The sequence below is a fragment of the Ammospiza caudacuta genome, chromosome Z, assembly GCF_027887145.1.
Source record: "Ammospiza caudacuta isolate bAmmCau1 chromosome Z, bAmmCau1.pri, whole genome shotgun sequence".
Lineage (NCBI taxonomy): Eukaryota > Metazoa > Chordata > Aves > Passeriformes > Passerellidae > Ammospiza > Ammospiza caudacuta.
Genome location: NC_080632.1, coordinates 11995415 through 12021969, shown reverse-complemented (window position 1 = coordinate 12021969; position 26555 = coordinate 11995415).

Genomic DNA, 26555 nt, shown 5'->3' with positions numbered 1-26555 from the left:
TATTATTATCTATTAATGGTATTAATGTTGCGCTCTGGAGGAATCAGTCTTCCTTCTTTTTCCACTTACGGTAGACAAAACTAAGTCAACTATTTTTGTCACTTCAGGAGTGTGTCTTCAATGATGCTGCTGTCTTCCTCTCTTCTTCCTCTGTGGCAGCAACACTGTAGAGCAGATGCCAAAATTTTCAGGCTCTTTGCTCACTCTCCAAGATGAATGCTCAGATCAGGCCTTGTAGCTGGTCTGGGAGGGTGCTTCGCCTGAGCACTCAGACCCTGATTACTAACCTGCACATGCAGATATACAGCATGTGGAGTGGCCCTGGCTCACTTCCAGAAAGCTTGAGGACAGTGAAAATGATGTCTGGCTGCACATCTGTATATTTACAGAAATAGGCAGAATAATTGGCAATTAAGAGTCTGCCTAATTATTAATAATATTAGCAAATTAGAGTTCTCATCCAGTTTTATGAAAGCTTAAGATCCACAAGCAGTGTTACGGGGTATATTCCAGGCTGAAGGGATAAGTTTTTGAGTAAAAAGAACATTAACAAAAACAAAAAGAACTTCAATGGTCAGCATGAGGTTGGGTTTGGGTATTGTGGCTGACCATGGGTAACCAGACTGGCCTAGTTTCCTTTAAACAGGTGAAATTTTATTTTACTTCGTGCTTGCCTGATTTATTTGCTTGTCCTTCACTGGAACAAGCCAATTTATGTTACTCCTGTCCAAAATTAAACAGAAGTTGGCTTAGCTTCTTCAAACTCTCTGAGTGAGGGTCACATATCTCCAGCACATTTAGACCAGCAGCTCTTGGAATTTAACAAGTTCCTTAGATGCTGCTGGTTCACCACATAAACCCATTATCTACCCCCACCCTAACCACCCCAAAATCATCTTATTGCACAGGGAATGAGATTACTTGGTCTGGGATATTGTGGTATCTTTGTCTACTTTAAAGACTGTACAAATCCATTTGTTCAAGGGCAGTTGTTCACTGGGAAACTTTAATTTATATAAGAAATTTGGTTCTCCATTAACAGAACAAAGTAGCAATAATTGGGTCAAAGTTCCAGCTGAGATCCAACAAAACCAGGAAAACAAGAATGAAAGTTTTTAGTGGAGGATATCTGCTACTACAGTAAAATTATGTTTCTTGTTTTCACTCAGGAACCAGTTACTGTTGGAGAGTAAAAGCAATGAAACCAAAGATAATTGGGTACTCTGAAGAACTCATGATCTCTTTTCTAAAGAAATATTAGTGTGTATTATTCAATAAAGTAAACACACAACTAAAACCTTGCACCTTATGCTCTCCTACAGTTTCTGATATGTTGTTTTTGGTTTTTTTTTTTGAGCAGGACAAACTCATTGCGTAGTAATATCCTGAAATGCAACTCAGTAATAAACATAAAGGCACTATATAAATAATTGCTGCTTAACTCAAGATCTAAGACTTTACCCATAAATGAGATGCCTAAATGAGATGTCTAAGTTGCTTTACTGGCCCTTACTGAGTTCAACATACAGGAAAATGTCTAGATTTACTACAGGGCAACTTGTAATTTAACTATCTACATGATTTTAAAAGCTTCTCAGACTACATTTGTGCTGCAGAGAGCGCACACTGCAACTTATGTAGAGATCTGTGAGCTAGCTTTAAATTGCTATCCATTTGTGCACCAGAGTATACTGCAAAGCCGTAGGGGAGTGTGGATGAATACTGTGTTAGTAATGACAGTTTTCTTTATAAAATTCTGTACATTTTTGTTGTTCAAGTCCTGTCATTTACTTTCAACAAACAGATTCCCCCCAAATGAAACAGTTGCTTTCCTACTGATTTTGGTTTAAACAAAAGTTTGCAGATAAACCATCTGTAGTTAACAAGGAAGATGTCCAAAATTAAACTCCTGTTTTCTGACTACTGCAGATCTTTTTCCAGAAAAAAAATGTTCTGCCTATATAAAGCCAGCTTAGAGTGATCTGAAGCACTTTAGAAGGACTTTTGCTTTGATGAATATGAGTGGAAAAAGTCTGCGGTGAATTACAAACTTCACAACATACTGGAGTGATCAGAGTGACTCGTGTAAGGAGGACTTAATAACACATCAGAACTTGAATTTCCAAGAAATAATGAGACTTGCCTCCTAGCAATTATTAAACAGTATTAGCAGGAGAGTGTAGAACAAATTAGATTTGTGCTTACACTAATTGTCTTCCCAAATAGCAAAACTGACCATTGGAAGAACATACCTCAAGAAAATTTAGTTAATAATCCCAGGAATATGCAGTGACTATCCTTAGCCTGTCTTCTATGGGTTCTCATGTCTGCCTGCTGTCAAACTAAAACTAAATACGTGGAAAATCAGCAACACTGCCATTTCAGGTTGTTTAGGATGAAGGAGAAATGACACACTAGAGTAGCTAGGACACAAATCTATTGTCAATGTTGATTCTGCAGCAAAAGTGACAGATGAACAAAATGTTTGCAGCTGCAGGTTGGAAACAGGTCCCACATAAGAGTGATTTAGTGTCAAGATTTGTCAACAGACTTACTCAGTTGGACCAAACCTGACAATTATAACAACAACAACAACAAAAATTCTGGTTAATTGTCAGGGACATTTTGCAAACAACAGGTATCCATAGTCTTAATACAGCTTGGCTGGCAATACAGATATGTGGGAAAGAGCTCACAGGACTCCAAATAGCTGCAAGCTATTCAACAGCAGGACCTCAACAAAATGTTCAGAGACAGCGCAAGATAGGAAGCATAATAATACAAAGTAAGATATTTCGCTACTAAGCTGAAAGTTGGACAGTTACTGTTTCATATTTTATATTAGTGTTAATTAACACTATCTAAATACCATTTCTGGACATAAGCCATGAAAAATAGGTAGGAAATACTTTTAAACTAGATTCCAGGATCCTGGAAATTCCTATTCCTAGATCCAGGAAACCCATAGTCCTCACTGCCTCCCTGCACACAGCCTGAAATTAAACGAAATGTGGAAGAAATAGTAATTGTTGGAAACTGAATTTAGAGGGCCTGAAAGGAGATGTGGTTGTCAATAGCTAATGGTCCCTGGTCAGTGCCAGCTGGTGGCTGGCTGCCCTGCTCCAGAGCTGTGCCTTGCAGCGCTCCGTGCGCTGCCCTGACGCGCTGCCCAAGCAGGGCCAGCCTGCTCCGAGCTATGGACGGGAGCTAGCAGGAGCACCAGGGCTCTGACAAGGCAGGCAGGGCCGGGAGTGCCAGTGGATACAGCTGGAACGCAGGGACAGGGAGAGAATAGCGCAGGAAGTACACTCTGCTCCTTCTGCTGCCTTCCTGGCTTTATCTACTGCGTGCTCTGGTGTATGGGTTGTTATTTGGCATGTTCTTAGCCTTCCGTGCTGGTTGCCTTTGAGATTTTTCATCTTTAGTTACCACTATCCCATACCCGTGGGTTATTGGGTTGGCACTGGATTCCCCAAAATGTAGAATTTACAGAACTGCCCTTTTGGATATATCACACTCATGTTTATTCATTCATGTACTCAACAGCATAATTAATGACACATTTGAACTTGTTTTGTAAATCATCCTATCTAGATATTTTCTAGAAAGTAATAATTTATCTGAGAATTCAAGAAAAGTTAATTTTTGATTTTCTTAATTGAAAATACTTCATCCTCTCCCTTTATCTTTGTAATTAATAAAGACATCTGCCAGTAAGGAAAAAATCTCTGATTATATTTTAAGCTTCAATTATTCTTTTACCTCTAGTGTAGTAGCAATAATGGTTTACATTGTCAACTTACATGAAAATGCTTGTATTCCATTTACACATCTTTATTTTCCAAGGAAAGAAGGGTATACTTTCGTGTTGCTGGTCCTCACAGAAATGGGGAAACCTGAATATAGTAGTTGAAAGTTCTGTGTTTAGAAGAGATCACTGACTTTTCCTGTATTGTTGTTATCATTCTTTTGGCTGTGTCTGTTCTCTGGTGAATCACCATGTCAATAAAGACAAGGTTGCTATCAAGCTTTTAAAAGTCATGAAAAACCCCTAGGAAGTGTCATCTTTCTCTGACTATTTTGGAAGGAAAGTATCTCCAGTATCACTGCATACAGCTGCCTTATGCACCACAGATGACTAATTGAGATAAAACAAAGTATTTATTCCATGAATATGTTTGTTCTAAAATACCAAGGACCACATGCAGAAAATTAATGACATGTCTTTTCAGGGAGTCATAGTTTCTGATCATAGTAATGTCTTTTGGTCAACTCCATCTCATTTGCATGAATCTTCCTTATATTCCCAATGCATTCTGTGAGTATGAGAACGGTGCAGGGGGGGAAAAAAAAGACAATTATTTGTTTCGCAGTTTCTCAGCTCCAGAGGTTAAAAAACCACTAAAACCTGTCATTATTCATTTTTTTAGGACAGATGGTACTCTCACATGCAGTCCTTACTTCCCAAACCCTGTTACAGACACACCTGCTGTGGAAAGATCAGCTTCTTATGTTCCCCCCTTGAGCATAGAACAGGTCTGATTGTAGCTAATCACATGAACTACAAATCATTTGAGGATAATTGTGAACAAAGGCACACTTTTCAGTAGTTCTATACACCAAAATTTCATAGCTTGCTTTATTTTTCATACTTTGTATAATAGTAGAAATTGAGACTGAATAAAAACAGAAAAGAAAACAAAAATCCTCCTATTTTTAGCATTCCTGAGCAAACTTTGCATGTAGTCATTGAGAAGCACAGTTATTAATTCTTTAAGCATAAGCCAACAAAAGAAGGGACAAAGAACAAGAACAGCTACATGATTCTGCCCCCACAGCACAAGCCAGCAAAGATAATGGGGTGTGGCATTCCTCTCATCCCTTGTCTGAGACAGGGAAGGCTTCACTACCTGGCAGGAATTATTGGAGGGCAAGTGCTTCCATTGCTTAGGTAATTGCAAAGAAGGTGTAAGTAAAAATCTCTGAGTTGGTGGTTATATCCAGGCCTTCACGAGTCCTTGACATAGAGTGGTGTTTTGATATATGAGTGTCACATACAGTAGCTGCTCTGAAACAAATTGTTCCAGAAGTTCATCTATACAGAGGAAACTGAAAAGAGTGATAATGGGAGTAAAATGAGCCTTGGATGTTTGAACAAGGCATACAACACTTCATATTTACTCTTCACATCTGAGGCAGTGTCGTGCTGGAATAGATTCAGTGTCTGGTTCACTGCTTTTGAGGAACTGTATTTGTAAGAAAATGTCACAACAGCTCTTTGTTTTCTCTACATAACAGAATAGGACTAGAACATGGACAGTGAGATAGACTTGGTCAGACTCCTGGGTTCAGAACAGCAACTCAGGGTGAAGATCAATTGGTCCCACTTGTTTATAATCCAGAGAATAAATAGGGTGAAAAAAACAAACAATGAAAACTGGGAGTATACATAACACAGAGTAAACTCGTCTTCAGAGAAACAATTGTGAAAGGCGTGCTGTTGTGCTGGGCTGGTTAATAACCAATTGCCTTGTCATATGCTCTGGGCACAGGAAATAAGTGAGATCATCATGCTTGGATGCTTCACAAATACTGTGCAGAAAATGTTAATTAACCTGAGAAAATATATATGTCATTCAGGAATGCAGTTAGATACTCTCAAAATAAGCAGTTTCCATATGTTCACCTGTGGGACAAGTTGCTTTAAAAAAATAAAACCAAACATTCCTGCATCACTGATGGAATTAATTTGTGTCAGTGAAAAATAGCTTTAAAAAAAATTGTACTCCTGGAGGAGAAAATTAGGCCTTTGGTGGACACAGATCTAAACATTAGACAAACACTGTGTTTTGACTTTGAATTTCAACCCTTCGTGTCAAACCTACAAAACAGACAGATCCTGTAAACTAACTAAAGCATTTTTTACACTGCCAACTGACAGTCATGCTTTCCCAGCTTCCAGTTTTATTTTTCAGCTCTCTCAAGTTCAACATAAGAAATTCTCTTTCTCCAATATCTCCAAAGAAATTCCTGTAAAACCTATTTCAGGTGCTCATCTCCGCCTCTTTGCTATCCAGCTGGCTAGTCTTAAAGAAGCTTCTTAGAGAAGACAGTTTATCTATTTCTACCTCAGAGTTCAAGAGTCTCCCCTCTAGTCCTCCCTTCAGCACCAATTACTGAAAGTGAAGTCTGTGCCAGCAAGTTTCATTTCACTTTCATGCTTTTCCTCCCTTACTGCCACAGACTTCAAAAGACAAATTCATTAGAGAAGCAACAACTAGTGATCCTCAGCTGGTATCCAGGCAAGCGTGGTGCTTTGCCTTACTTCTGTCAGCTGTTCTTAGCCCTTATTCTTCCAGTTTTCAGCTATATCAGAGCATCCAAGCACATGGGCCACCTGTAAGGAATAGGAAACATAAAAATGTACAAACAGGAAGAGTGTCAAGGGAATTCTATGGAAATAAATCACCAAAAGTCCATATTCCTGGCAGAAACACATTCCAATTATTTTCAAGATAAGGTTAATAGAGCACATCAAAAGAAGGGTTGTCGAATATACATTTTGTCTAGCATTTGTGAAAGGTGATATTTGTCTACTTCTCTCTTAATTTCTGACAAACTTATCTGTACTCTTATATCCAAACACATAGTTGGAGATCCTTATAGTCACTTAGAAGTTGGTGCTGACCCAAGCAGCCTTGATGAGCTGATAAGCAGCCTTGCATTAGGGGATGTGTTGTGAGCATAACAGCTCCACTGGGCAGTCCTTTTCTGGAAAAAGTTATAGCATCTTGTGCTGTCAGCTTTTGGCACTTGGAACAACACCAAAGCACTCACCAGTGATTCATTCAGGTGCCCTTCCAAACTGTACTAAATTTAAGGTAATTGGCTTCCATAAATTAAGGACAAAGGAAATACGTGTCTTAATTCAGATTCCATTTGTTTTAAACAAATTTGGTTCAATTTTATCAAAAGGATTAGCACTAAGGCTATAAATTTCAGTATGGCCTATTGTTTAAAACTGGGTTACAAATTTCCAGTTTTACTTATGATAAAACCTTTATAGCACAATATAATATAGATGTATTCAAATGTCAGTATTATTCATGCTGATGTTTAAGTCACACTGTTTTAAACAATGGCAAGGTGTGTTTGCAACTGTGAGGCAAATGGAGAATATGAAAACCACCAAAACCATTGTGAAAAGGTGACGTGATGCAAGGAGAATTCTTTGAGACGGGCCATTTATTTATTTATGTACCCTTATATTACCTGTGTTTTGAACAGCATGTAATCTATCCATGCCCCATTTAAGTTCCCCACTCCTAAAATTACCTGAAATCATCAAAGCATCATGTTTGTAATTTCAACAGGTACAGTATCTTCTACAGCATATTACTGCAGTAAGCAAACATTAGAATAGAAAAATACATTGATTGAAAATTGATCTAGTTCCCTGTTTTGCTGCAAATGGTATTCAAACAGAGCTCTAAAATTCCCTTCATGCATTTTGAATGCATGCAACTTTACTAATTTTATCTTGGAAATAGGCTTTAAGTACAATTTGTTGGATTTTGAATTATGTCAATGATGAGTAAAGCACAGACATGACAACTTGGGCATAAACTATATAAGTTTCACATCAGTTTTTATGTGAATTTTTCTGTTATGTTTAATGATGTAAAACTTTTGTTAACACCTGGCCCGTGCTAAGTGAATTTTAGTGATTTTCCTACATCACAGCTTCTCTTGAAGCTCTTTGAGTTTTATAGATTTTTTTTTTGGTGAGTTATGTAAAAGGCTGATTGAAAAGAAAAAAAACCAAAAACGCAAAATGAAAGACTTCTTAACACTGTTGTCTCTTGAGACACTGTCCTAATTTGTTCAGATAATGCTTTCATTTCTGTTTTACAGAATAATTCACTGTAATTAGTGCAAATCTCCAGTTAAGACCTGAAATCCCTACTTGTATAACCAAGCATATCAAATGCTTATCTCTTTAGGAAAAATGCTTTATCACATTCTTCCTTCCTGCTAATACCTCAGAAATGCCCTCACTTTCATTAAATTCAGTAGATTCCTTAGCTTAATAAAACTCACATCAAATTCTAATATTTACTTAGAAGCATTGACATGCTTACTATGGAAGTATTTAGTGTCTTCTAAATATGAAATTATATTTGGGTTGTATTAGAAAATAATACATGAGGGGAAAACATATTTTTGTTATAATTACAATTTTCATTGGTTTTATTCAGATTGTTTGAATAATCACCTGAATAAAAGATACTTATCTGAGGGTTTTTATGTATTTTAATTTATATTAGAAAAAAAATTCACTTTTTCTACCAAGAGTGATATTTCTGATTTAAATTGGGCTATCAAAGCTAAAGATTCTCCAATATAATACTATTTTTTAAAAAAATACTCTGTGTTTCTCAAAGGCAGCTTCACTTACTATAAAATAAGAAGCATTTATTGTATGTGTGGAGATAGAAAATATTTGAAAACATTTATATGAAACAATAGTAAACAAAAGAGGACGCCTTTATAAAATAGAACCAACATAAAAAGAAATTACTTAATACTGACAGTGCAATTTTTGATTTTTCAGTAGGAGCTGAAGGTAGTGACTTCCTAAAAGGAAGGAAAATCTGTGTGTGCTTACCCTCAAAATTTATCCAAAGACAGCCTGACTTAAAAGATTATTCTTATATTTTAATTAGAAACCTAAGCTTCACATGCCAAGATCTGCTGGAATTTGAGGTGACAAGGAATTGACCACCTGTGCTGAATCTACTTCTTTGAGGACAGAAAGTGAAAACCTCAGCATCGCTCCTTGAAATGTGCCAATACGTCGTGCACTGATCCAGTTCCTGTGATTCATCCTGAACAGCCCAGTTCATTACTCTGCACATTATTGGAACTTGTGTGTCAGTGTCTGCTTGTTTATCACTGACTTCTTTAGATGAACAAAACCTATACCTGGAAAAATAATCCACGATGGAAGTGTGCATGATGGAAAGTTTGATCTATATTGCATGCACTCTAACTGAGACCACACTTCCTTTGGTGCCTGTCATGCACTCTGGTTTTCGTTATACAACATTTCAAACTTACTACAAAACTATTATCATCCCTCAGTCTTACACATCACAGGAGATAACACAATGTAGAAGAGAATATGGTAAAATGAGATTGCTTAAAGCAATAAGAAATCGTTCCTCTAGGTATAACTTTTCTTCACACATGTCAAAAATAATGCAATTTAAATTAAAAAAAAAAAAACTTTTACAGGCTTTCTCTATGACATAAGAATATTGACTACTTTTAGGAGACAGGCAATCAAGAATATAGATGCAATATAGTCAATAACTCACAAGAATACAGAGCTGGGAAATAAGGAATTGTGTAAGATTGTCCTTTCCTTCTCACTACACTGAGGCAAAAGCTAGGGTACCCAGAAAATCCTTAACATATATTTGTCTATCACATTTCAAAAACAAGAATATATTTCCCCAGATCTGTAAGATACGTCACTCTAACCGTTCATTAACTAGAATACCAGAAAGACATCCTTAGCATACCATATTTTCATAGGACTGGCCTTTTTTTCTGAATCCCATTGCTTGAAATTGTTTTCATTCCTCACTCACTTCATAGACCATCCGAATTCTTTAGGGTTTTTAGTTTTCATGGGGTTTGTTTTTAAATTCTTAAGCATTCCTTTCTCAAATAATCTTTCTCTTTATTATCCCTTCCTTTAAAGTTTAAATAAAATTCTAGGTACACTTTACACCAATCTATGTTGGTTTTATTCTTTATTTCTGACTCAATGGCTATGTAGATTAAAACATCATGGTGATATAAGAGAAAAAGCTGCCCCAGAAAATAAAGAAAACTGCCCAGAAAATTTTGCCAAAACCGAGTAGTTTTCAAAAATCTGGTGGTGGGGAAAGAAGTGTTTTGTTTGGTCCTGCACAACATCTAACTGAGCACACTGTTATTGATGGCTTGGAAGGCTATAATTTCATTACCTTGAATATTCTGGGTTAATAAAAACTCAGTGGTCTATTTTTGTTAAGTTTTAAAAAGGTTATAATGAGAGAGTTCTAGTAAAGTTTCAGAATATTGACTCCAGTGGTTCCAAAATCTTTACTGGTTTTCGTGGCTCCCGGGTCTCCTTTTCCATCTGACACAATTTTCTGTTTGGGCTTCTCTGCAAGGGAAAAGGCCACAAGAGATATGCATGGACTTGACTTACCCCATTACATCTCCAACAAAAATAGCAAACACAGTCTGATAAATGTTGCTTTTATAGGACCAGCACTATCATACGATTAAATATTATTGAATTAAGTTCTGAAGTTTTATTCAATAATGTCCAAATCTCACTACATAATTATATAAGAGAAAAGTGCTGATTCCTCAGCTCTGTGTATTGAGAGTGACCTAAATTTGATGTTCAAGAAGATATTCAAAAACTTTTTAATTGCATGCAGATGGCAAAGATGAATAAAGTCAGCATTTCAAATGAAAAGGTTCTGTCCACTGCCTTGGATAGTATTTTCTAGCTGATGAAGACTTCTGTACTGAGACTCATAAATGAACACATGAATAAATTGACAAAATGGAAATAATGTATTTCATAAACTGAAATTGTTCTGTAGAACTACATATTTATTACAGAAATAAGGGAATATAAGATTGCACCTAACATTCACAAAAGAGACAATCCTTTACTTGATTTGATCTACATCCAAAACCATAAGAAATGCTTTCTCTTTTTTCCTAACCCAATCTTTCTTGTTACTACATCTTGGTGGGAGAAGTCCCATATGACAAAATGGGCATTTGTGTTACCTTCACATATATTGGATAGACTAAATGACTGGATAATAGACATACAGTTAGCATTGGGGTTAATCTATTTGTGAGGAAAAAAAATTCTTGGTCTTATTTTTAATTTGAATATGTTTTTGTAGGCACACTTTCTCATGTGTTCATCTAAATCTACATTTTACTTGCAGCCATAGTCAGTATTAAGTTACATGACATTGGGGGACATTTATTGTATAGAACACATAATAGCTTTTAGGGAATGTTGCCACTGTAACAAAACTGTTTCTTGAACATATGATGTTTCTCAAGTACTCATTCTTTTGACTGTTAAGATTAACAATAATACTCTTAATTCTTACTGAAGATAAAAGAGTTTTGCTACCTTTTTCTTGGATAAGCTGCTGCATGAATGGCTTTTGTTGTTGTTGTCGTTGTTGTTGTAACAATTTCTTACTCCAAAAGACTCTAAAAATCAAGGAATAAAACTGCCTCTTTATTCTGCTGTCCTTGCAAAGATGCCCTCCTCTGACACCATGCACTCCAGACTACAGGAAGCTAACACAAGAGATGTGTCACCCTAAAGCTCATTGACTGGCATCTAGCATACATCAGAGTCTTTTTATACCTCTTGCTCTATTCTGTTTTCACATTTATTACTAGATTCCATTGAGCAATGAACAGATGTTCTTCCTACTGTGCTGTAAGGTAGTCTTAAGTCATTTTTTTTCGAACAGATGTTCTCCTGCATGCACTTCATTTTCTTTAGTTTTTATGAGTTGCCATCTGACAGCTAATTCTTGCTTAAATTTAAGGACTACAGTTCACTAGGGAAATCCCACCAGGCCATTGGCCATCATTTCTAGAAATTAGTTAGCTCAGGGTACAATGGCATGCCAGAATACATTGATCAATAACAACAAGAAGAAAAAGAGTTATCTAAGGGGATAGCAAGGGAAACCATTGAGTTCAAGCCATAGCAAGTCCACATTCAAAATTAATAGCCTGCAACCAGGCCAATTCACACTGGGAATCAAATATCACATCAGAGTTCAGAAACAAGAATCAGAGCCAGGGAAGAAGCTGAAGTAGAGCAACAAACAGACAGATGCATAGGGGATAGACAAGACACATAGGTTAGATAAAAAAATGTCAACTAGATCTGCATCATGCACATAAGTAGAAATCCCATAAATGCAAGCTGGTCATAATAGTCCAAAATATTTCTGGGAGAGTTAGCTCATCCATCAAGTAGTAGTCAAGGACAAAAAGAAGCCAAAGGAAAGCAATTGTTACTGGTCTGGTGGATGTTACCAAAAGCCTACAAATTTCCACTAAATCACTTAACTTTTTCCCAGGAAAGTGCTTAGAACTGGTTCACTTAGGAAGAGGCTGCTTTCCAGCTGTTGAAGATTAAGCCCAGTTGGAAATTAAGCACCGCACAGCTACTCACCCAACCCTCCTCTTCCACCACAACCCAGTGGAATGGGGAGGAGAATCAAAGCAAAATTCATGAGCTGAGACAGGAAAAGTTTAATAGGGAGAGCAAAATCTGCACACAATAGCGAAGTAAAACAATGAAGTAATTCCTTGCTTCCCATTGGTTCAGTCACCTCCAGGAGAGCAGGACCCCATCATGTGCAGGGTCAAACACCATCCCTCCAAATGTCCTCCACCTTCCTCCTCCTTCCCCCATTTTATGTGCTGACCATGATGTCAGATGCTCTGGAATGTCCCTTTGGTCATTTGGGGTCCCCTGTCCTGGCTGTGTCTCCTCCCAGCCTGCTGTGCATCCCCTGCTGCCAATGGGGCAGCACGAACAGCAGGAAAGGCCTTGGCTCTGGTAAGCCCTGCTCAGCAATTACAAAACATCTTGCTAGACCTCACGTACACAGCTCCAGATGCATGTATCTTACTTATTGTTAAGAAAGTAAAAAAAAAAAAAAAAAAAATCAAAGTAGGATAAGGAAACTGTGTTATGTGTCAAATTAGACACCTAAACACTGAAGAATCCCCAAACTTTTAACAAATAGGGTAGTGTTTGACCAAGCCTAAGATTTTTCACAAAGTCTCTTGTTTTGTTTTGTTTTTGAGAGGGAGTGGAGGGGGGAACAGAATGAGAGGACACATGTCTGAATTTACATTTTGAAGAATACCAATTCTTCAGGGGATTCATTTGCTCAATCAACCAACTATTGGTTGTGAGAGAAGTAAAGTTTTCCATGGATAATCTAGGATAACCCAATAGTTTTGCAATTTTTCCTTGCTCAGGGGTAAGCATACATAAATAAGATATATGAGCTGAAGATCTCCACATGAAACCTATCTGCATTAAAACTGAAGCTAAATTAGGTCCTGCTATTGAACATGGAGTAAGGCTCCTCAGATTACTAAATCCATTCGGCTTTCTACTTCATTTAGCTGACTCAAAATTGAGGTCAGGTTCCCTATAGAATTTTGCGACATTTTCAATTTTTCTGTTTTCATATTTCACGTTTTTTATCACATTTTTATTTAGCTATGATTGCTAATGTAAATCAGCGTGACTTGCTGCGTCGTCTACCACCAATATGCATTAGCCAGGCTACAAAAGAAGCAGTGAAATTTAAATCCTGCTGCTTCCCTGACTGACAATTCAAGGCCATTCAAATAACACTGACCTATGTTTTCTTTGCTGTAATGTCTGCTTTTATGAATTTTCTTCATCTTTTTACTGTAAGAAGCCTTGTGGTCCAGTATGACAGAGACACTACTTATAGTCTTTATTAACTAGTACAATTCTTACCAAAATACATAACCTTACCATATTTTATTGTTCATTTATCTATACATATTCTTATATGAAAATGAAAGGAGGGAAGTTTTTAGTTTAATGGTAGAACAAACTCTGTAAAAGTTGGTGATCATATCAAAAGGTACAAGACTTACCAATTTGTTACTATCTCCTGGAAGTAGCAAATGTCTTCTCCTTGTTAGTGTTAGACTGTTGACATTTTTAAATAGCTATATTTTCTGAATACATATTTCTTAAAACAAGACCATGTCTACTATACGTTTTTCCAATGTCTAAAAGAGAAAAGAAGTCCCAACCTCAGACCATCAACTGCATCAGTGCAAGTGCAAGATGGAGATAGAAGGTAAATGTGTATTCTCTGTGATTCCTGTCATCAGATTTTCATGGTATTCAATCAAAGAGAGCTCAAAGGAAGATATTAACAGGTTATTTTCAAGGAAGTCCCAGTCTTAGAGGAAATCATGGGCCAAAATATTGTAGAAAAGCAGAGAGCATTTAAGATGCTGCCAGTGGTCATTGCGGATTGGACATAGATGTTGGCCTAACCAAGGAATATCCAACTCCCTCAGCACCCTCAAGACCCACTCACCGCTCCTTCTAAGTACAGACAGAGCACAAACTACTCTTGTTGAGTCCTGTTCTTCATCCTGGAGCGCAGAGAAGAGGAGGCTGCTCTCCACGACACACAAGGCCTCATCCCTTGGTGGCACAGGCCCTGCGCAGACCACAGGCAGCCTGAACACCTGAGAGATGTCTTTGGTACTAATGTAAGCACGGGCTACTTCCACAGCAAAATTCAAGGGTAGTTCACAAAAATGTTTATTTTTACAAGATTTGTGAATTTCTCAGAATAAAACTGCAAGGGAGTCAAACGCACAGTGTGCCATGGGACTGTGTCCTGAATGGAGGACTGTTTTGCCTCACTTCTTCACTTCGCTTGTGTCTTCTGGATTTCTGTTGGAGCACTTGGTATTTTCTGCCTCAATTTTTTTTTCTGTATTTAATATTTAGCTTTGCACCTTACCTAATAATATCAACTCCTACCATCCAAACTCTTTCCCAACTTCTTTATGGATAGCTTGAGAAATAACTGTTTTCTTAAGAAATGTTATAATGTTGTTTTTTATATTACTGGACACCATAATTCTGAGTACAAAAAAAAATATAAAAAGAAAAAAGTATATAAATTTTATTTCTTTAAAAAAAGACAAAAAATAGATTAAACAAAAAGATAAATTTATTAAAAACCCCAAAACTTGAAATCCACCATTACAATGCTTTGAGTTTAAAAAGCAGCATAAGTAAGATGGAAAAAAACTCTTATTCAACTCAGAGACCTTGTACTCAGAAACACTGAGTTGTAAATAAATAAAATATAAGGAAGGTTTTGACAAAAGAGTAGAGATGAGAAATATCCTCAATTAAAAACACTCCTTCTGAAAAGGATTGAAAACAGAAGAAAGAAAATCTCTGTTCTTCAACCCAGAGCTCAGAGCCAGAGGAAATAACACAAACAGAAAAAAAGCCTTTGACAGTGAAAACACTAGATTTTCCCTAATTTCAAAAAAATGTAAAAAATTTTAATATAAAATTTGTTCCCCAAGGGATAAATAGATGAAGAATATAGGGACCAGACAGCTCCTAAGAATTAAAAAGAGAAAATTCTTTGAAAAACCCCAAGAAAAATAGGACACCTACTTCTGTCAGTCTCAGCTGTAAGATAAAAGAATGTGCATGGTTACAAAGGCTGCCAACGAGTGCCTCCACAGGCAGCTGCTGTGAGATGATAGAATTATTTAATAAGATCTTGCAGTGCCAAGAGACCAGAAGGTTCTCGCTGTGGCACCAGTTATGTTGTATCACAGCTCGGTGCCACGCTGCTATCAGACAGATGCTTTCAAAAAGACTGCATATGACTCTGGAGCTGGAGTTACCTGGCTGTCTGTGGCTCTGAGCTCTGAAATGGGCTGCTCAGTCTGCAGAAGCCAACATATTAACGGAGTGGTCTGGCACACATTTCCTGCCAGTGCTGCTCTATTCTGATGGAAGAGCCTGCAGGCTACTATGGAACACTGTATATGCCTCTCATTCCCTAAATGACAATATATTACAGGTTTCTTACATACAGCTGTGCAATAAAAAAAAAAAATCTTTAACCAGTTGAAGCAATCTCACTCATCTTAAGGCATTTTAAAATCAATAGGGTGCTAATTCTCATTCATAATAATTATGTTAACCATTATGTGTAGGGAACAGAGTCACACTCCAGTGGAAAAAAGAAATAATCATGGATCTTCTTCCACTAAGATGACAATTCAAGAGTGACATAAGGGACAACAGGTAGATGCAGTCTAGTCAGAAAGCACTAGCAACAAGGAAATTATATATTTCAGTACAACAGATAGCAGACTCAACACATCCCAGCACAGGATGCTTTTCACAAGCACTGCAGCAGACCTAACAAAAGATAATGAGGAGTCAATACAGATGTTTGCAGGGAATACCTTCCAGGAATGATGAGTTATTTGCAAAAAAGAATGGAGATGACTCTGAAAGAGTAACACCTGGGGAAAAGTAGACTGATATGAAGAAAAAGATTATGTGTAGGATGAAGCTTGTCTCTAAAATGTCTAAAGGGGATTAAAAGCATCTTATCTTCTGTGCAGCACATCAGAGCACAGAATGCTTGCATTTGTCTTCCCCAGAGTAAAGGATCAAGACAAAAGAAGCTGTGAACTTTGTCAAGTTTTATGTCTTGGCAAAGGGAAAGAAAAGGCACTATTTCAGATATGGCCAACAAAATCAGAATGATCTAGCTGTGTCAGGACGTAGGACCTGCAAAGGGTTTTAAGCCTAAGTACCACTCAATATGCAAAGCTGATCAGTTGGTAAGAGAGTAATTTTATTGTCTGTCATCATTAAAAATTATAGGGTTAGGCCTTGAAAATATTTAATTTTTTTTTTTTTTTTATTTAAGGTAGCAGCTGGATAATTTTCAATGGGTAACAGACAGACAAAAGAAAATTGTCACCATGTTGCCATTTATCACTATCAACATCTTGGGCTGGAATGAGGATCAGAGGAGAAATCTGAAGTCATAGAGGATTTAAGGAAATTCTGTGAAAATCCCACGGTAGCTGAAAAGATAAAAAGTGCTTCCACTGAAGTCCAAACATATTCCTTCTGCCCTGGACACTAGAACATGTCTCTGTGGGAACTTTTTGGAATAGCTCCTAAATAGTGCAGCAGAGACAGCAGAACATGGGAGATTGGTGGGAGGTCTTTTGCCTGTTTGATTGTGGTTCTCTTTGTAACAGAGCTGCCATGCAAATTAAAGTGTATTTTAACTCTGTGAAACTGGAGGAATTAACAGAGGTAATTCCTATTTTAACTCTGTGTAGCTGTAGTCATGGAGTTCAAACGCTGGCAAGCCACAGATTTGAACCCAGTGACTTGAAGAAAGAGGGAAGTCCAGAATGACTGTCTCCCAATGTTGCAACAATTTGAGGGAGAGAAGGACAAAGAAAACAAAACAAATAAATAACAACAACAATATGCCAGAAAAGACATGTCACAGGCAAATAGACATGGGTAAAATACAGGCTAACTCTGCTGTTCCCATATTGCAAATAATTTTCATGGCTTGATACTAGGAGAACCATAGATGATGAGCTATTTCTTGTCAGTTTTTAAAAATTTCCCAATTAAGTGACATCTATGAAGACAGAAAAATGAAGATATTTGTTTGGCTTATTTTAGTTATCATATAATATAAATCTTACATATGACAGCTTTATTAGATTATTTTTCCTGAGCAAAACACCCCATACTAGACGTTGCCAAATTCCCATTATATTCATTCATTAATAATTCCAAGATATGGAGAAATTTGTAACTTTTTTTTTAATTTGAAGAAAAGCAACATTCTTGGTATGTTTTGAAGTAACTGAGTTATAAATTTGTATAATCAATAAAAATATATCCAGAGAAAATAAGTTTTGCAAGTAACTTACCCTAGGTATTTAATTTTTTTAAAACTTTTAAATAATTTTAAATTTTTAAAAATATAAATTTTAAATAATTTAATTTTTTTGAAAGTTGAATAAATTGTTAAAAATAGCAATTTGAACTGTAAAAAGACAAAACTGGTGGCATTTTGAGAACTATTCTAGTTTATGGCGCATGAAAACTTACCTTTTATATTAGAAACTCCTGTGGTTTAGTGGTAAAAGAAAAAAGACAAGCAAACAAAACACACTTTAGAGATCCAGCTTTTCTTTCTGTTGCAGCAGTGACGTTTTGGCAGCAGCTGCTATTCTGGGATCCCCTGGTCTTGCTTTCTTTGTAACCTTCAATCTCAGTGGGATTCACTTCTTCTGAGTGCTCTTCTTTAATATCTTCCTTTGCTTTTCTAACTTAATTTCTTGAAAGTTCAGCTATATCCCTGTTTGTAATTGTTTTCTCTTTTATGCTTTTCTGAGAGTACAAATATACGAACACTCTTTTCAGTGTTTTGGTAACTCTGCTCAATCAGAGAAGCAACAAACAAGATTCTTTGCCCCTGGAGTTTAATTCCTAGCTAAAAATTGAACATATTTTTGTATCAGGTAACAGATATAAGCAAGCACACTTCAAATTAGCTAATAGAATGGCATTTTCAAGGTATTTCAAACATCCTATGCATATCATTTAAATGACGAGCCAACATTTTAAACCACAAGACTATATCTGAGCTTGTGACTCACAACAGAAGGCTGAAATAAAATTCTACTGATGATGATCCAGTTTTGAATCTTTGGCAAACTGTGAGATTCAATGACTTAGAAATTGCTGAGCAAACATACAGTTCCATTTATAGTGTTTAGTCAAAGTAACTTTTGTGTAACTGTAACTCTAATTATGAATGAAATATTCATTAGGATTGGGTCTTAAAAATTCTGTGATCTTAATCCAAATGAAAGTAGATCTACAGTGTGGTTAACACAAAGTTTTGGAGACAATGCAACTCTTAGTTTGAATGACAAATTGTCAGCCTAACTGGATGAGCATTGAATCATGTCAAGCACAACAGTGTTTATGGTGAAACACCTTAAAATTAAACGTCATTATAGAAGCAGAAATCCTTTGCAGATTATGACTGGAAATAAAGCTTTCATGCTTAAATTTTGCATGAAATATTTTGCTTGAAACATTTTTGGTTTTGTTTAGGAAACATACCTATTTCAAACTACTGAAAGTTTGAAAAAATAACTGCATGGATGCTAAAGATAATTATGGAAGTTTGAACTCTTAGGAACAGGCACTCTGAAAAACAGAAGAATAACCTTCCAAAAAATGCAAAGGCTAAAATAATATCAAAAGGTCTATATTTTTGGCATCTAGCACTGATAGCTGAAATGGTGCCTTTATGTACTATACATCCAAAGCCTCAAAAATTAAGGGGGAGATGAACATACTTTTAAAATCCTACCATCCATTTTCCAACTCCAGACTAGATCTCAAATAAATATTTAATTTGCATTTTAAAAGGCCTCTTGATTGGTTATTAATTAAATATTGGTAGTTCAAAAACACATTGAAATTTAGCCGGAATGCAAGAGATAACTGAACTTGCTAAATTATTTATACAAAACTAGTACTGAAATTCACATATACTTACATTGTTATTCCATTAATGAACTCTCATTGTTGTTCAAAAGGATATTTAGCTTTTTAATTGGTAGTAATAAAGCCAGCAGAAGCTTCTTAGTTCTTAATTAATATAAACTCTTCTGCTCTTGGACCCAAATTGCAGTTCATCTCCTACATCAAGTCAGACTGCAGAAAAAGAAGAAAACACTTTGCTTTGGCTCTGTTTCTTTTGCAGTTTGTCATTTTTGCTGAGGCCCTGCTGAGGCCCTGCCCACCTTGGTGCCTACCCCAGGAACTTAATGTGCTTATCTCTCTCATACTTTCAACAAACCGCTTAGTCAAAATTATGCACTCATACTTCCTGTGAGGAGTAAGCTATATAAAATTGGTGAACATTTTCCCTGTTATTGTAGCTCCGTTTTGGTTTACTCACTCAAGTTCATGTTAACATTAGTAATGCAGTCAGAAATTACTCATCCATTACCATAGGATAGAAAAAGGAATCTGAATTAAAGTCCAGTAAATTTACAGATTTTATACTGCTGCTGTGGACATAAAATCAGTGTCTTGGGTTAGACACTGATGCTATAAACACCTACCAGGAGCCAAATTTCTTAGGGAAATCAGTCTTTGAAATTAATGTCTGGAGAATATTTTACTGTGCCCAGGTAGAAAATGAGGGGATATTCAATCCAAACATAAAGTTTTGAAGATATGACTTCTTTAGAGGGAAAAAAAACCCAGCTCTCTAGTGGAACACATTTAAACCCTTTATTTTATCTCTTCTTCTTGGATGACTAAAAATATAGCAAATAAAGAGAGAGAGAGTCTATATATTCCTTTGCTTATTTGCATAGTTTTTTTACACTAAGAACACAATGACCTACTACAAGCACACAGAAAAAAAATACCTTCTTTAATGAAATGAAAGATGAAATTATGAAAACAAGCTGCACTACTTTCTTCAGAGATGCTGTATTTCTAGTGTGGTTACTTGGCCTAAGATGATGGTTTGTGACAGCTGTATGTTAGATTCTTTCAAATGCAATTCAAATAATTTCCTCCAACTGAGCTGCAATGGCTAGTTCCTCATGCCTCCTGTCCTTTCTCATATACTTACAGCCTTGGGGCTGTGGCCATGCCAGAAAAAGATAAATTATCAGGATTATAGTGGAGACAAAAATGATGTCTGGTATATGCTCTGATGGTTTTAGCTGTTGGACAGTAGACTCCAGTGGATCTTTAACTGCAGGACTACTAAATCAGGAAGTTTCTATAGAGCCAGCAGATGAAATGAGGGAAGGAAAAGTCAGAGTAATTAGTAACTTAAGCTTAAGTTTTCAGAAGTTTATCCTATCAAATATACACATACAACCAGCAGATTATCTCTAATCTCTAGTCTTCATTTGAAGTAGTTGAATGAATAAGATTTATATTTCATTGAGTTTTATTTCATGCCTTCCTTTATTAACATGTTGATACATTTGAAATGCAATTTACATGTTCTTTCCAGCTGTGCAGAACACGTAAAGATAGCACTCACAAATTCAGATTATAAGCTGATGTAAATTTATGAGGCAGCTGATGAACCCCAGACAGACCAAATGTCTGTCTGTATTAGTTTGGAGGGTGCAGGGGCCAGACCATGCTGACAAACCCTGACAAACCCAAGCAAGGGTTTGGCCCTTGAGTGCAGAAGGCAGCCCACAGCACAGCGCTCTGCAAACAGCTTCATGTTGTTTTGTAGGCTGAGGCCACAAGGGACTCTGGCACAAGGTCTGGCTTAATTCTTGGGCTGGTCTGATTTAATTGCTGGCAAGAGCCACACAGAAACACTCTTCTGGTCCCAAGTCAGAGAACTTGTCCTTTATCCCAGTCGTAGAAGTAGGGCAAAGGCATGTCCCCCTGCCTTCTCCCTACTGCCTTCCTAGGCATAGGCTCAATTGTAAGAGTTCAGAAACCAAATGAGCCTGAGCTAGGAGCTTCACTTAAAACAAGGTATTAAAGTATTTAAGGCACTATTTATCTTCGAGTTTTTAAGGAAATTCACTATCCTTTCCACAGGATGAAAGCAAAGAATGAGAAGAAATATCTGGAGAGTTAAAATAAAAAATATATAACTTAATTAATTCACAGCTGTGCAAAACATGATTAAGTAATTGAAATTATAGAATCAAGGAGAGAGGAGATTATTTTAGGCAGTCAGAAGTGTGTAATTATGAGTAATGGGCTAAATCTGAGCAGAAGAAAAACTTTAAAGATAAAACCCAGAAACAAATTCTCACTAGTCAGCTCGACCCATGCACAAAATAGCTTTTGCTGGTGTAACCACAAATATAAGTTGGGTAAATGTATGCTGGGGCATTCAGATATCATAATCAAGAGAGTTTTGCCAGCTCAAGAAGAAACTTGAAGCAGGGTACCTGATGCTCAGCCCGAGAGAATGTTCAGATTTCACTTCAGTTCTGTTAATATCTGAGGCATGGATTCTTCAGTTTTACCATTTTCTGACATTTTTTACAACAGATAATCTATCACGTTGGTGCTGAGGGTTTGAGTTTATGCTGATGAGAAACTGGAGCATGGCCAGAGAGAGCAGGACTCAGGAGTTAAGAGGTATCACTTCCTTCTTTCTCCCAATATTCCACAATTCCAGGGGAGCATTCAGTTACTGAAACTAAATAAATCCAGGGATCAGCCAGATACAGCAATGTTCTGGCTTTAACACTTCTTCTTTGCAGTGTAGTGATTTAAAACTATTCAAGGATTGAAGTGGTCCAGAGGCAACATTCCTTTTCTTTGGCTTTAACTGGTTACATATCTGTCTCTTTTATTCTATCCATGTCACTACCTGGATACTCAGTTCCCATGGCTGCTTCACTCATAGTCCAAGCCTCCATGAAAAACTCTTCCTGTTAAGGAAAGCATACCACAGTTTTTTCACACTATGCTCCAAAAGGCTGGAGGGAACTCATACAGTTCATGAATTTGTAACAGGAGTACTAGCTAAACTCCTTCATAAGGTCTGACACTGAAACTGCACTCTGAAGGGCTCCCACCAAATCTTCACAAATACCTGATTTATCTGGTTACTTATGAGTCAGCAAAGATTTAAAGGGGACAGAAAGCATATGAATGTACAGTGGAAAAGATGCTGTGCTATATTTTAAATGGTCACTGCATTCATTAGTCTCTCTGAATTTTGGACATTTCAAGTGGTTTTAGCACAAGATGCCTTTTAGAACCCACATGTACAAAATGGCAGCAAAACAAAATGTCCAAGGTCTGCTCTGGTTGTCCCCCTGCCTTCTCTTCCACACATGTTTAATATCTCCCTTAACCTGTGGACACCTCAGGCCTTAGCTGAAGTAGGATTTGCCAGAAATTCTTAATTAGATATCCTCACACTCCTCACAGATTTTTTAATCACTCTCTTTCTTCATTTTTTTAAGGAAAAAGTGGCAAAATTGTGTTCTGTGCAAAAAGCTACTTCTCCCCCACACTTCTCCTGTCATCTTCAGAATGCAGTATCTCCTTTGACTGCTAAGAATTTAAAAATATAGTTTATTTTAAAATAACTCTTATTCTCTGATAACTAGCCAATGGCTGTTGTGAGAACAAATCATGCAGCCACTAAGCAAGCACACAGTAATTCATAGTTTCAGTTCTGATTATCAGATGAAGTCATTCAAGCTAGCTATTCAAAAGCTTTCACTAGCAATATTGCACCAAGGGGACTGCTTAAACTGGGATTTACTGTCCATCTTCTACTTTTAGGTAATCACATTTCAGTTTAAACCTTGCCATGACCCCAGATTCAAGGGAATGTAATGGTCTGGACACATGATAATCCTGCTGGGTTATGTAAGGAAATGATTACAGGTTTCACCATGTCCTGTCAGCTCTGAGCACTAATTCCAAAAGCACATTCTGCTTTCTTTGATGGATTTTAGGAGTGTGCATATCCTAAATGGCAGTTGGTTTTCATAATGAGCCATAATGAGCCATTACGCTCAATACTTTTATATAACACTGCCAATAGTGGTTGTTTAAATATCATTCTTTCAAGTGTTTTATATTATCAGTTTGTGGATCATTCACAGCTTTAATGTTTGGAATTTCTGCTCCTCCCCCATTTAGGCAAACATTCAGTGTGACACGTTCAACTTTCAATATTTAGTAACTACATTAGATTCTAAATTCAGAAGCTCTCCTATGTAATATCCAAAGACTTACAGGTATGAATTTAGAGGTATAATGTCTAAATATTAACTGATATGATTAACATATATGATTCCAGCAGATCTAATCTTTGAATCCCTGTAATAATCAAATCTTAATCTCCTGGAAATAGGTCACAAAAGCAAACACACTGCTTTAGTTTACAGCTCCTTGAGAGTTTTTGTTTCTCCAGTAATTCTCATTCTTTCAAATATGCAGAATTTTTCAAATCCCATCTTTAGCCTTCTGCATTTTCATATACTAAACATCTGCATCCAAAAGTGGGAATACCTGCCACTTGGATTTGTTCCCTTTCTGAACTCCTGTTTTCATGTTCTTAATTTTCATTTGTTTTTTTGTGGTGTTTCGTTTCGAGGGGCTTTTTGTTTTGTTGATTAGTTGGTTGATCTTTTATGTTTTTATACAAACATACTGAGTACTGGATTCCACTGAGTTTGCAATTACAGGCTAACACAAAAAAATTGAAGATAGTGTTCAAAATATGGCAGTACAGCAATTAAGAAAGGAGCTTTTGACTTTGCCATGTACAGTCCTAAGAGACAAGTAAATATTGAATATCTAGACTAAGTACCTAAGGACTAGAACCCTTCTTTTTAGGTCTGCCATGCATGATCCCTATACTCTACCTATGAATGCTCACAAGCGAAGTAGGTTTATCCACAAGTATGCTTTTAAAGCACACCCAAGTACTTGGTGGTAATCTAATTAAAGTAGGGCTGGAACCAGCATGAAACACAGCTTTGAAATGTGGAATCATGCTTAGCACTTTGGGATTCCTTCATTTTCTTCTCTGTGCTATAGCTGCCAGTCCATGCTGTGCTTATTCCACTTATCTGACAGCAGCCCAAAGCCAAACCTTTGAGGGGTTCTGGCAATGTGAACCATGCTGAAATGCGAACTTTTCAGTCTGAAACATAACTGGGGAACTTGTCACAGACTGTCATGGAAGACCAATTTAAAATATGGATCAGTGTAAGACTAAACCAAATCACAGAGCATGGGTTTCTGCCTCATCATCAAATATTTAGAGGCAGCCATTGAGTCATTGGTTGGAGCTGAGGTTATATCAATAGAATAAGTGAGAGAACAACTTGCTTTTGCTATTAGCTTAAATTTTGAATACTACATCAGAAAGATGTTTTTCTCAGTGTTGAAATAAAATTGCCCTCTTGAGGAAGAATTTTTTTTTACCGTTGAAGAGTGTCTTTGAATGAGTTGCACACATTCACTTATTTTGTCCTGTAACACACGACTCACTTGATACTACTCTCAGTTTTGAAACAAGAACTTAAGAGTTAACATGGAAATTTGATTTAAAATAACCTTCTCTTCTTGCCTTGATTTTTGTAGCCATCTCCCCCATTTCTCTCCAAAAATCTATCAAAGAGAAAAATTTTGTTGAATTTCCCCCCTTCTGACAATGTGAAACATATTCTAGATTTAAGAGACTTGAAATTCCTGAAGACCTCAGAAGAATGTGGGGGTTTGTTTGGTTAATTGGTTTGTTTTGGGTGGGATTTTTTGTTGTTGTTGGTGGTGGTGGTGTTGTTACTTCATACTGGAGATTTTTTTGTGAAAAATTACATTATCTATTTTAATGTTTTATCTGATAAGTAAGATAAACAGAGAGTAATATCTCTTTAAATTCTTAGATTTTGTTTTTTTAAGAAGAGGTTGAAAATCTATTTTAATGTTGTATCTGATAAGTAAGATAAACAGAGATTAATATCTCTTTAAATTCTTAGATTTTGTTTTTTAAAAAGAGGTTGAAATGTTTTTTACCCCTACAGCATTTTTCTTGTAGAATTATGTGAACATATTTTTGAAAAATGGTGACTTGTCTGATCTATTAAAAGCACAATTTAGCATATTGTTTTATTTATATGTTCCTATTTGCTTTAATATTTTCTACCTTATATATAAATATAGCTGTGATGTGACAGCAATTCCTATGAGATGCATATGTGTCTGTTAGTGCCATCTGATTTTGCAACTGGCTCAGTAATAACAGAAGTTTTACATAATCTTGATATTAACACTGAACTATTTTATTATAGAAAAGTCAGGATTAAAATTTTTACCAAAGTATTTATTAGATTAGTCTATTTTAGCAATATTCCATTTTCATAATAAAAATAATACAACTCTAGAACCAGATAGAGAAGTTCTGTAAGTCAGTCTTTCCTCATATATATCCACTAATAAACACTTTACTCCTATGAATATACATTTTTATTCTGCAAATAGTAAGCAAGATAAACACTACCATGTTCTAGATAGATCCACTCTGACAATATTAATGTGTTTTTAAAAAATTTACCTATATCCTAACAATATTTTCAATACAAGATTGAAAAAGGAAAACGCAAAATACTGAGTTATAGGAGTAACTGTTATGCTGATCTGTTAGTAAAACTGAAAACTAAAATCAATAAACTAAATCAACTAAATCAATGAAATAAAACTAAAGGCAAAGTATATATACATTTGTGTTTGAGTCCAAAGTAAAGTTATCACTCTATATCACAACAAAAGAAGATGAAATAAAGTTTCAAATTAAGATTATGTGTTGAACTGTGAACAGTCATTAAGAATGTACATAGAACCCATAGCCATTAGAGAACAGCTTATGCAGTTTTGTAGTTTTCTTTGAAGGAATATGATAAGGGCACCACAGCTTTTTCTTGTTTCTTCCATCTGGGAATAACAGAATGTTGTAATCTCACATGTTTTTCTTCATCATATGTGGCTTGATTTCTCTTTTTATACAGGGGATATGTCCAAATATCATTGTACACCACTGCAAAGCCAAGGAAACAGCCAGTTAACAAGTTAGTAACAAACTAGACAATCAGTGAGAATTTCAGGTGCACTCCAGTTCTAGAAATGAAAGGCCTCACACAGGCACTCCTATTTTAAATTAATTTGTTTCTGCAGAAGTACAAATGGAGAATGTAATTTCTAACCTTAAGAAACAATAAAGACCTTATTTGAGTATTTCTATTTTCTATTAATTATATCTGTTATCATGGAGGTATTTACAGTCTAT